Genomic DNA, 12,746 nt, shown 5'->3' on the forward strand with positions numbered 1-12,746 from the left:
TCAGAAAAATAAAATGGAATTTGTGAACTAAAAAAAAAAACAAACAGATTTCATATATCCCTGCATCAGATATGATTCTGCCCAGTGATGCTCTGATGAATCAACAGCTGAATCATATCACCGCGAATGTTTGGTGGATTTTTTATTTATTTATTTTTTATCATCTGCTTTTTTACAGCAAACATTTCAGTTTTACAGATATGTATTTGCAGTGCTTCTTCACACAAGGTAATACAGTAATCCCTCCTCGATCGCGGGGGTTGCGCTCCAGAACCCCCCGCGATAGATGAAAATCCGCGAAGTAGAAATCATATGTTTGTATGGTTATTTTTATATATTTTAAGCCCTTATAAAGTCTCCCACACTGTTAACATTATTAGAGCCCTCTAGACATGAAATAACACCCTTTAGTCAAAAGTTTAAACTGTGCTCCATGACAAGACAGAGATGGCAGTTCTTTCTCACAATTAAAAGAATGCAAACATATCTTCTCTTCAAAGGAGCGCCGTCAGGAGCAGAGAATGTCAGAGAGAGAGAGCGAGATAAAAGAAAACAATCAAAAAATCAATACATGCTTTTAAGTATGCCGAAGCACCGCGATAAAGCGGCATTTTGTAGAGGAGCCTCCGTATCCTCTTGGAAAACAGCCCCTCTGCTCACACCCCCTCCGTCAGGCAGAGAGAGTGAGAGAGATAGAGAGAAGCAAACAATCAAGCACCGCACGGGATGCATATCTTATAGCATTGAGGAGTTTCAGTTAATATATAATACATGCTCTGAATGGGTAGCTTCTAAGCCATCCGCCAATAGCGTCCCTTGTATGAAATCAACTGGGCAAACAAACTGAGGAAGCAGGTACCATAAATGAAAAGACACATTGTCCGCAGAAATCTGCGAACCAGCGAAAAATCCATGACATATATTTAGATATGCTTACATTTAAAATCCGCGATGGAGTGAAGCCGCGAAAGTCGAATCGCGATATAGTGAGGGATTACTGTACACAATTCTGCCTCATCGTTCTGTATCTGCTCATGAGGTCAATTGATACTTTATGATGTCAAATCCTCAACATCAAGGTGCTTTGATAGTCAGCAACTGAATTTATAACCATTTATTACCAAAGAAAACAGGTACTGATACAAACTTACCTGGGGCAGACTCTGCAACAGCCCTTTTTGTTTGTGAGATTTCATCGGTGATTGTGACTTTTTCTTGACAAAGAGTATTAGGAAAAACATACAAGAGTTTCAGAGATGTAAAGGGTACAAAAAACATTGCAAGATATCTGAATTTCAGCATATTGACTGATGAGCCAGCATATTGATTGTGTCATTAAGTGAAGTCTTCCATGAAGGCAAAATGAGTGCGAAACATCCAAATGTTTCACACAAGCCAGCCTAGGATCTTCATTACCCTGCCCAGATGAGGCATACCTTAACCCTGCCTCTCCTCAAAGGCTACTTGCTGGCATCAGCTGGAGCAGGCTCCAAAAATAAGAAGTCAAAATGTTCATAATATTAACAAATGTCCCACAAGAGAAGGGGGTACAGTAAATATTTGGCTTATATTAAAAAGGGTAAATAAGGAATTTTAATAAATGAAACATGTATTAATACAAACTGCAAAATACAGGGAAATAAGTAAAAACAATCCACAGAAAACAAGTCCAATCCACAAACCAGAAGAATAAACCAATTACAGAGGACAAAAAAATAAAATAAAAAAGTAGCAAATCCAAATACTGTAGCAAATAATTCATACAAACTCTAACATAAGTCTTCTCAGCTCACTTAAATAGCTAGAGGGAGGGCTAAAGAGTGGTGGTGTCAGGGCAGCCCCACCTCCTGGTACATGAATAAAAAATAATAAACAAAATTGACAGAAATAGCATACAATTATGATAAATAATTATACAAAGAGAATAAAAATAACAATAAAACATAAGATATACATGAATTTGCACTGATACACAACTGATTGATTTAATAAACATATTCGGGAAAATGTTGGTGTTGTTGTCTATTTTGCAGCAATTCAATTCCAAAGGTACTGGGGGGAAAAAAAGTAGAATCGGAACTCCTGTGTAACAAAGCATCTAGTTGGCATTACTGACAACTTTATCACAGAATATTTCATGTGTTATACTTTGAACTACATTTATAAGATTAATATTATTGTATCTATATGTTTTTGTTCAATTCTTTGCTTTCTTCATTGGTATCTATGGCACCCCTTAACAAAGGATGAAGACCAATGACAGATTAAATCTCACTGCGTGTGTAACTGTCACAAATATGTTCTTAAATGCAAAAACTGAAATGGCAAATCAAGCCGTCTTTGCTGTGTACAGTTTTCTTACTAATGACAAAAGCTGGCAATTGAGTTACACAGCAGGTGTAGTCACTGCTGCTATCTGGGTCAAAGTTAATTTCTCACCATGTGGAGCCAGGGGGTTATGGGTGATGTGCTGACTCCAGCGCAATGCTATTAATAGCTACCAACTAGTTATTTTGTAATGAATATTTTTCACATCTTTGCATTCTGCTCCTCAAAGTGAATTGTTTGCTATTCTCTGCATTCTATAAACATGATACCCACTGTGGAAATCCTTGAAATGATTCCACACTACTCCTTGTTAAATATTTCAATTCATATTTTCTTTGTTCAAATAAAATAGACACATAAAATATGATTTTGATTACCTTTCTTTGTTTAAATAGACATCCATCCATCCATTATCCAACCCGTTATATCCTAACTACAGGGTCAGGGGGGTCTGCTGGAGCCAATCCCAGCCAACACAGGGCGCACAGAAGGAAACAAACCCCGGGCAGGGCGCCAGCCCACCGCAGTAAATAGGACATTATTTTTCTTTTCCAGAACATAACTGATTTAGAGTAGCAGAGGCCAGAAGAGTTCCTTCTTTAAAGGCAAAACAAGTGCATACACAGTAACAGCTACTTGATCATTCACCAAAATCTTTATAACAATGCCAAAGTCAAAGCTGTAAAGAAATAAAAGTCAAATCATAATCTCTTCCTAAATTAGTTTGTCAGTCTTACTGTAGTTGTGATGAGTAAATATCTGGGAACAGCCGTAAGACATTTGTAATGTACAGAGGCGAAATCCTGAGCTGCAAAGGCTACTCCCACAGGGCTTCTTCCTAAAACAGCCCCCCAATAACTCCTGTCTATGAAATTTAAATTGCTGCCTGCTGGAATTTCAGGAAGACAACAAAAAGAAATGAACAAAAGACTTGATGCTGAGAAAAAAATAAAAATCTAAAATTACTGTTATCAATTCAGGAGCTCAGAAGAACAAGGAAATTGAAACTTAATTCATTTGTACATTGTAATCAGCACTGTGCCAGAGGAGACAGACGGACACACACACAGACTAGCGCAGCTACTTGGCTCTGCATTTGAGAAATATTGTATTTCTGTCTGCCACAATATCTTTCTGTCATTTTGACTATTACATATGTACCTATAAGGCATAACAACAGCAAGTAGAGTTGAAATAAGCATTGTGGCCTGTGTACACGTCATGTGTTTAAATGCCAAAGCTATATTCTGGCATGGCATGTTTGAATTTCCAATTAATGTAATGTTAACTTACTTTAGTTACTCATTTAGATGTAAAATCAGAAGATGGATGCTGTGCAGCCTTGTCTGTGCTTTACTGCTTCTGTCAGGCAGATTTGTTGATTTAGATGTTTTGAGTACTGAAATCTGCATCTCCTGTGGCTCTTTGTTATCAGCTCTCCTAATGTGCGAGTGTGGCACATCATTTACTTCAAATGCATATTTTGTTGTTCATATTTTCCTGAATATACTGTATAGTACCTGCCAATTCTTTTAATCTCCATTAACTCCTACAATATTGTTGCTGACACTTTAATACAAGTGGCTGTTATGAATACCTTGGACGCATGTTACCCACTGAATTTGAAATTCTGTTAGCATATATTGAGGACACAAAAGTATTAATTGCAGTAAGTAATAAAAAATATTCAATACTATATACTGTATTTTCAAAAATCTATATATATAATTCACTAAGGCAAGACAACCATGAAAAGCACGCCGGAAGGGGCGTGGATTCACTAAGCCGCCGACCTATGGCGCACACAGGAAGGAGCCACGCCCACCAACTCCAAGACCATTGGATACGATGACAACTCGCAGGGCCACGGCCACCAACTCGGACGCGACAACACAGAAAAAATGGCGTCATTTATGTTCGTCTGTCGTAGAGGCCACATGCAGTGCAGGTCAGGTTAATGTCATGTACCTCCGAGCTACGTTGACTGTTCATAGAGGCATGTTTCTTGCGGAGGTGAATCGCCATATGCAGCGTGTGAAACGGTTTGCGAGGGGTATCCCATGGGATCCTTAAAACAATCCTTTAAAACTAAAGTTAAAGCACAATGAAGGAATCAGTCTTTAAAAACCAATAAGCCCTGTGCCTCTGTTTCATTACCATCTCACCTGCTTCACCAATGCAGGCCCTGCAACAGTCGAGATGCTCTGTCAGCAGCTGACCTTCTCTGTGCCTGACCGGTTCACACAGAGGCAGCGCAAGAGAAAGCGCCAGAGACAGACAGAGGCACACACACAGGCAGCTGGTGGGCGGCTCTCCGTGAGTTTCTCTTGCGAGCGGACACATGACCAGGCGGTGTGTATGCTTCGAGTACGAGGCTGGACGCAGCTTGTGACCGGGCACATGAGCAGGCAGTGTGTATGCTTCGAGTGCGAGGGTGGACGCGACAGGACCATCTAGGAAAAATCATGTCGCAGATGTGATTCGCTGTATGCAGTGTGTAAAAGTTTGTTTGTCGCAGATGTGAATCGCTGTATGCGGCGTGTAGAACAGTTTGCGAGGGGTGTCCCTGTGTCTTTCCAGAAGTGTTCAACCATCAATAAATAATTATGCGGCGTTTGCTGCGGGTTCACTATTGTGTTGTATTTTGCTCTCTCCAGAGTTCCATCTTTTCATTCACTTACTGTTGTATTCTCACACTAACCTGTTTTAGACAACCGTGTCTTTCCAGAAGTGTTTACCATTCAATAAATAATTATGCATGAGATTGAGTGTGTGTCTAGGCGTAGGTAAGCCATTGAACCCCATTCGTGCTGCAAACCGTGGAATTACCACTAAGTGCAACTCATACGCTCCCACTGTTTTCGTCCCTACCCTTTGTACACACCCCCCTCCCACATGTTGACTGTTAACAGAGGCATGTTTCTTGGAGGTGAATCGCCATATGCAGCGTGTAAAACTGTTTGCGAGGGTTATCCCATGGGATCATTAAAACATTCCTTTACAACTGAGGTTAAAACACAATGAAGTGAGCAGTCTTTAAAAAACGAGTTTTCGTTTACGACACATGACCGCGTGCAGCACAGCAAAGTGTTGTTCTACATACAGCAATTCGCATCCGTGACAAACATGCGTCTTCTTAGATGCTCCTGCACTTTGTACACACCCCTCTCCCACCTCGCTACGCCGCACGGACAATTGTGTGTTGGTTTGTTCCGTGCATTGTTACAATGTTGCTTTTCTTGCTGATTTATTACATTACCGATTTTGCAAATGTTAAATTTTCTCCCTGTGCTTAAAAATCATTAAAAAACCGGCCTGATTATGCGGCGTATGGTACGCCACGGGTTGGCTAGTATACAATACTAGGCCATGGCCTTCCCTACCCTATCTACAAAAGACCCTAGGCCACCTAACCCCAAACCCAAATGGCAGGCTTCTGGCTTCATAGGCCCAAAAAGGACATCAGAGTTCAAAAGCACAAAATATCATTAATATTATAAATAATTACAAAAAATAAACAAAACTGACACACAAAAGAAGAGGAATTGTGAAAGCTTTTTGGAGACCATTCCTACATGAAATGTTTAAAAATGCTGGTATTTGTTAGAAACAAATGAAAAACAAAAATGGATAAAAGCACATAGAAAGAGGCAATAAGGATTTGTCAAATGGCAAAAGCCAAAACAAAATAACAGAAGAAAAGAAAAAAAAATACAGTAATGCATTTTTCTAAAACATCAGTCGAAACACTGAAGGATTTGCTCCCAGCTTCAAAATACATAAAGTAGGCCTAGAGCAGTCCTTCAGTCAAGACATCAGTGTCGCCCCACCTCAAGGTATACAGGAGAGCATGTAATACACAGACAGTAAAAAATGAACAAGCAGAACAAAGGCTTCAAAAATACATAAACATAATAAACACATGAAAACAATACTTTACAATGAACAAACTAAACACAGAAATCGAAATTAAAGATAAGCCAATCAGGTTTTACACTTTTTCCTCTGAACTAAATCATGTCAGCAGAGGTGGCATGGCACGGCCTTGGCAATACACAAGAAACTCAGCCATTTTCTAGGTCTGGTGTTGCCTACAGCACTAGTATTTTAGCAGAATTTTGCTTCAACTAGTTAAACCAGTAACAAAAGTAAAACTGTGGGGTATTATTCTTTAATGGTAAAATATTTTGTCCTCCTTCTCTACTTATTGTAAGGTGGATGTTTCAGGGATAACATCAGGGTACAAAGAAAAATAAATTGATTTAGAATTGAACTACTTTATAAAATACAGTAACCTTCATTTAATAGCTTACTGATCCAGTTATACCAATGAAAAGCAAAACTATCATGCAGTTATTAACTCATATAATCAATTGCATCATATTAAGGTGACTTTAGAATCTCTATCACATTCATTTAAATAAAAATGTTTAAAGAATAGGGTCACACAGTAGTTTTGTGCCTCAGTGGTAACTGTTAAGAATGTTTTATTGTGTTATGTTTGAATAGTAATTAGGTACAGATTCAGATATGTTCATTAAATTTCTCTTTGCCTTATAATCTATATATCCACCCATCCATCCTGCTATATCCTAACTACAGAGTCACGGGGATCTGCTGGAGCCAATCCCAGCCAACACAGGGCACAAGGCAGGAAATAAACCGCGGGCAGGGCGCCAGCCCACCGCAGTGCACACACACTCACACACCAAGGACAATTTAGAATCACCAACGCACCTAACCTGCATGTCTTTGGACTGTGAGAGGAAACCCACGCAAACACGGGGAGAACATGCAAACTCCACGCAGGGAGGACCTGGGAAGCGAACCCGGGTCTCTTAACTGCAAGGCAGCAGCGCTACCCACCGTGCCACCCCTATTTTTTAATATGATATACTTTATTAATATCGTAAGCTGTCTTCTTGCATGACCTTTTTTTGGAGGTCAGAGTGGAAGATCAGCCATTGTACAGTGCCCCTGGAGCAGTTTTCAGGTTAAGGGCCTGTTCAAGGGCCTATCAGGGTGCTTAAACTGGCAAGCTTCCAATTGTCAGCGCAGATCCTTAGTCTCAAAGCCACCACTCCACCTTATTCTGATATTATCCTGAAAATTCTAGTATTAACAAAAGCTTCTAGTTTAGGAGGAGAGCCTGACTGCTCCCTTCCAAAATGTAAAGTTTTATTTTTAAACTGTCTTTTTTGGTGTCTTTTCACTTGGCTTACTGTCCTGCAGGCTTACGTGTTAGCTACTGTACTTACAGTATATCATTATTCTTAGAGATCTGAATCTAAATTCCTGTGTGACTTCCATTATTGCTTTAAAAAGCCTAACTAGGCAAACATAGCTGCATACAATTTATTTCTTGATATCACCAGTGACATGCACAGATCATTTGGTGAGCAGTGACTCAAAAACAGAGGGGGGAGAAACGTTCCAAGACAGGATTTGTTACATTTAAAACTGGACAAAAATTAGTGCCCAATCATTGGACATTTCTGGATAATTTTAGGGCCTTTATAATATTGGGGTGATTAATACAATATTAGAAATTACCCCAGGGGCCCCGACACCTCAGAGCTTTTTAACTACCTCGGCAACCTCAGCCCCTGATATGGACTGGCCCCCCCCGGAGTCTTCCAGCTCTGCTTCCTCTAAGGAAGACATGCTGGTGGGATTGAGAAGATGTATTCCTTCCACTGGTCAATAACGTCTGCAGTTGAAGCCAGCAGGGCCCCATCTCCGCTGTACACAGTGTTGGTGGAGCACCGATATCCCCTCCTGAGGCGCTTGACGGTTTGCCACGAGTTTTTGCCTCTGCAACAGCCGATGCCACCACACGCTTGGCCCGCCGGTACCCCTCACCTGCCTCTCGAGTCCCACTGGTCAACCAGACCCGATAGGACTCTTTCTTCAACTTGATGGCCTCTCGAACCTTAAGTTCATGGATTCCCGCCACATGAGGCACCGACAACCTTGCAGCCACAGCTCCATTCTGCTGCTTCGACAATGGAGGTTCGGAACATGGCCCATTCAGACTCGATGTCCTTCACCTTCCTCGGAATGAGGTTGAAGTTCTGCCGGAGGTGGCAGTTAAAGATCTTTCTGACCAGTTCCTCTGCCAGATGTTCCCAGCAGACCCTCTTTATAAGTTTGGGTCTGCCTGGTCTGTCCGGCCAGGTGGCGATCAGTTGACAGCTCAGCCACTTTCTTCACCCGAGACATAAGGTCACAGATCCGATGACACGATTACAAAGTCGATCATCGATCCTGGCACCAAGTGCACTTATGGACACCCTTATGCTCGAACATGGTGTTTGTTATGGACAATACATGGCCAGCACAGAAGTCCAATAACTGAAAACCACTCAAGTTTAGATCGGGTAGGCCATTCCTCACAATCACGCCTCTCCAGGTTTCACTGTTGTTGCCGACATGAGTGTTTAAGTCTCCCAGCAGGACAATAGAGTCCCCAGGAACTGCGCCTCGCAGTGTTTCTTCCAGGGAGTCCAAGAAGGCTGGGTACTCTGAACTGTCATTCAGCGCATAAGTGCAAACAACAGCCAGAGTCCTTCCTCCAACTCAAAAGCGCAGGGAAGCAACCCTGTCGTCCAACGGGGAGAACCCCAACATGCAGGCCTCAAGCCGGGGGGCCATAAGCAAGTCTACCCCTGCCCGATGCCTTTCACCCACAGCAACTCCAGAGTGGAACAAAGTCCAGCCTCTCTCAAGCGGAATGGTTCCAGAGCCCAGACCATGCATAGAGGTGAGCCCGACTATATCTAGCCGGTACCTCTCAACCTATCGCACCAGTTTGGGCTCCTTCCTCGCCAGAGAGGTAACATTTCATGTCCCAAAAGCCAGTTTCAGCAACTGAGGGTTGGAACGCCAGAGTTCCCGCCTTCGGCCACTACCCATATCACATTGCACCCAACCCCTATGGTCTGTCTTGCAGGTGGTGGGCCCACAAGAGAGTGGAACCATGTTGCTCCTTTGGGCTGAGCCCAGCTGGGCCCCGTGGTCAAAGGTCCAGCCACCAGGGCCTGGCTCGAAGGTGGGGCTCCAGGTACCCTTTCCTGGGCAAGAGAAACGATGATCCTTGATTTAAATCCATGTGGGGTCTCAGGATCTTAGTTAGTCTGGATCTTCACCTCAGACCTATTTGCATTGGGAAGCCCTACCAGGAGCATGTAGCTCCCAACAACATAGCTCTTAGGATCACTAGACCACGCAAGCCCTTTTGCCACGGCAAGGCCTTGATCCAAGAAGGGCACCGCAACATTTACCCTTTCAAAGTAAAAGGAGCGCTAAACCACAGTCACGCCGACCTGGCATTAGGAGACGAGCGCCTCTCTCGTGGTGTCGCGAGAAGTGAACTTCATTGCTTGAGTTTAAACGGGATAGCTGGCCATCTTACAATGTAGCATGTTTTCTTTGAAAAATTAATACAATTATATTTTCCACCTTTCTGTTTTTTTTAGTTTCTCCACTTTTACCGAGGATTTAAGGGAATACTTTCACTCACGTTCGTGGAAGCTGATAGGCTTCAATTACTGTGCACTGTTGAATTACTTATTTTGGTAAGTCTCTAGTAGAGTGGGTGCAAACCGTAACTAGCCAACCAAAAAGCCGTTGGTATAAGCAAAGTGAATATTTGCAGTGTGCAGAGACATTATAAGTCATGACGTCATACAAAAACAGCACAACCTTGGGGGGATTTATACAATATTAGCAATTACCATATGCCGTTTTTTATTTCCATATTGTATAGAAAACGGGGGCGGCACACTGGAGCAGTTGGTAGCGCTGCTGCCTCGCAGTTAGGAGACCTGGGTTTGCTTCACAGGTCCTTCCTGCATGGAGTTTGCTTGTTCTCCCCGTGTCTACGTGGGTTTCCTCCGGGTACTCCAGAGTATTGGCGATTCTAAATTGTCTCTAGTGTGTGCTTGGTGTTTGGTGTGTGTGTGCGTGTAAGCTGGCGCCCTGCCTGGGGTTTGTTTCCTGCCTAGCACCCTGTGTTGGCTGGGATTGGCTCCAGCAGACCCCCATAACCCTGTAGTTAGGATATTGCGGGTTGGATAATGGATGGATGGATGGATGGATGGATGGATGGATGGATGGATGGATAGTAAACAGTAACCTATGCTCATCGTTGCTTTCCCTCCATTCCACAGAATGAATAGGGGGATTGTTATTGTGCTTAACCTGTGCTGCCACTGTAACTTTTAAGAAAAACCCAGACCATGTAATCAAATAAACATATACATGTTTAATAATGTATACAAGGAATTTTCTAATTAAATACAACAGCAGCACATGTCTGCCAAATGAATCTTAAGTGTCAAAAAAACTATATCATATTCCTGATAAGAAGGAAATGTCAAATTCAAGCTTGAGAGCAGAACATTAAACAGGACTCGTCCTTGCTCAAATCAACAATTTGCAATTTTTCTGTTTGTACTTTTTCAGTTTCTCACAACATCATTTATTGGACTGTACTTCTTTAAAGTCCTTGATGACAGATTTTGGTGACTTCCAAGTGTAGCAGTTAATATTTAATGACCTCTTTTGCTATCAGCACATGACCGACTGACATTAAGGCTTATGCACTATGCAAGATGTGACGTCAAGGCACATGTCACAATCGCAATCCCCAAGTTAATTTGGTTATACACAGACAAGTTATTACATTTTAGAGATTCGCAGAGTTGATACGTTTTTGTTAAGCTGTACGAAACAATAAATTTATGTAAGAAACTGTAGTTCAAGAATTATGCTACAAGAAATACATGATTGTGATGAAAAAACATAGACTCAGGAGACAGAAACACAGAAATATAGAAAGATACAGAAAAATGTAGATCTAGGTGTAGAATCATAGGGGTGGTAACACTGTGCTTAACTCCCAACAGGAGAAAATAAACATGTGCCATTGAGGGGAAATGGGCAGGGGCTTGAGCCACTGCAGCCACCCTTTTGAGCACATCTGTGCATATCGCAGCTCAAATTCCTAAGTACTATAGGGTTAAAAGACCTATTTTTTAACAGAAATGTCAATGTCCATTCTAGCATTAGGAATCAGTCTGAAGATCCAAGTGTTCTCATTCATTTAATTAATAACTGTCCCCCAACCCCTTCTGTTCAGTGTGACAGTAATGACACTACTGGACAAACTTTTTAAAGCATTACCATAAACTAATCAATAGATGATCCACTGTGGCAACCCCTAACGGGAGCAGCCAAAAGAAGAAGAAGAAGAAGACCATAAACTAATCAATGTATTGCCTGATCTTTGATTGATGTTTCCTTCTTTCTTTGTAGTTTGATATTTACCTGTTTTTATTAAAATGTCTTGTGAGGATAACATGACCCTAAAATGTGATTGTCAGGTACATTTCCAGAGATGAGCTTCTTAGTGGCACTTGTGGATGCCACTGCTGCCACGTGTCTTGAGTACACTAGGTCAGCTAAGCTATGGCCCCACTAAATAATCTGATCTGCTCCCCCCACTAATATAAACCTGCACTGGGATCTTGGTTACTGCTAAAAGTAGTAACATGGCATGATTTCAGAAACTATACACCTCTTAATCAAAGCATATGCTTAATGAATGTCTGTTCCAATGTTCTGTGACATTTATAGGCTATGAGTTCTCAACCATTTTCTTCACGTAACGTCTCTAGGAATTGAAATGTTTTAAAGTACCACCATTTATTTGGCCTTAAATAGTTAAGTACTTAACTCGTAATACGTGCAAAGTAAGAACACTAAAATTAGTTTCATTTTTCTCTTTGGTTGCAGGAGTTGAAAACTAAGGATTGTTACGCTGGCGATACAATGTGTAGAAAGTAGCAACAAGGAAGCTGAACACACCATAGTTTTCAGTCCTTCACAAAGCACTGCAATGAATAAATTCTGACAGGATTTATCTTGGCTTCATTTTTTATTATACAAAATCTGCAATTTTAGCAGGGGTGTGCAGACTTTTTATACCCACTGTGGATGTTCTCTCTCTACTTCACAAAGATATATGCATTTTAGTTTAATTGTTGACTCTCAACTTCCCTAGGTTCAGTGAGTTTGTGACTCTATATGCAAGATTTATTTGTACTTGGGGCTCAGTGCTGCTAAGATAGGCTTCATCTTTCTGGAATACTGTATTTGATATGATAGGCTCATTAAATGCATGGATGAATAAACTCTGGTAACTAGAAGCTTGTCTTGACTGCAGCAGCCACAAGGCAGAGACCAACCCTGACTGCGACAGTAGGTGCACAGCTTCACTCAAGGCCAAATTAAACTCTCCAATCAATGTACCCTCAATACTTTTTTCTTATAATAAGCTGTACAAAAGGAAAGAAGATTTTAGCCTTTAGTATAGTTTATTTTAGTATAGTAACATTTAGTATAGTTTGGTATAG

Source organism: Polypterus senegalus, chromosome 3 (assembly GCF_016835505.1).
Source record: "Polypterus senegalus isolate Bchr_013 chromosome 3, ASM1683550v1, whole genome shotgun sequence".
Lineage (NCBI taxonomy): Eukaryota > Metazoa > Chordata > Cladistia > Polypteriformes > Polypteridae > Polypterus > Polypterus senegalus.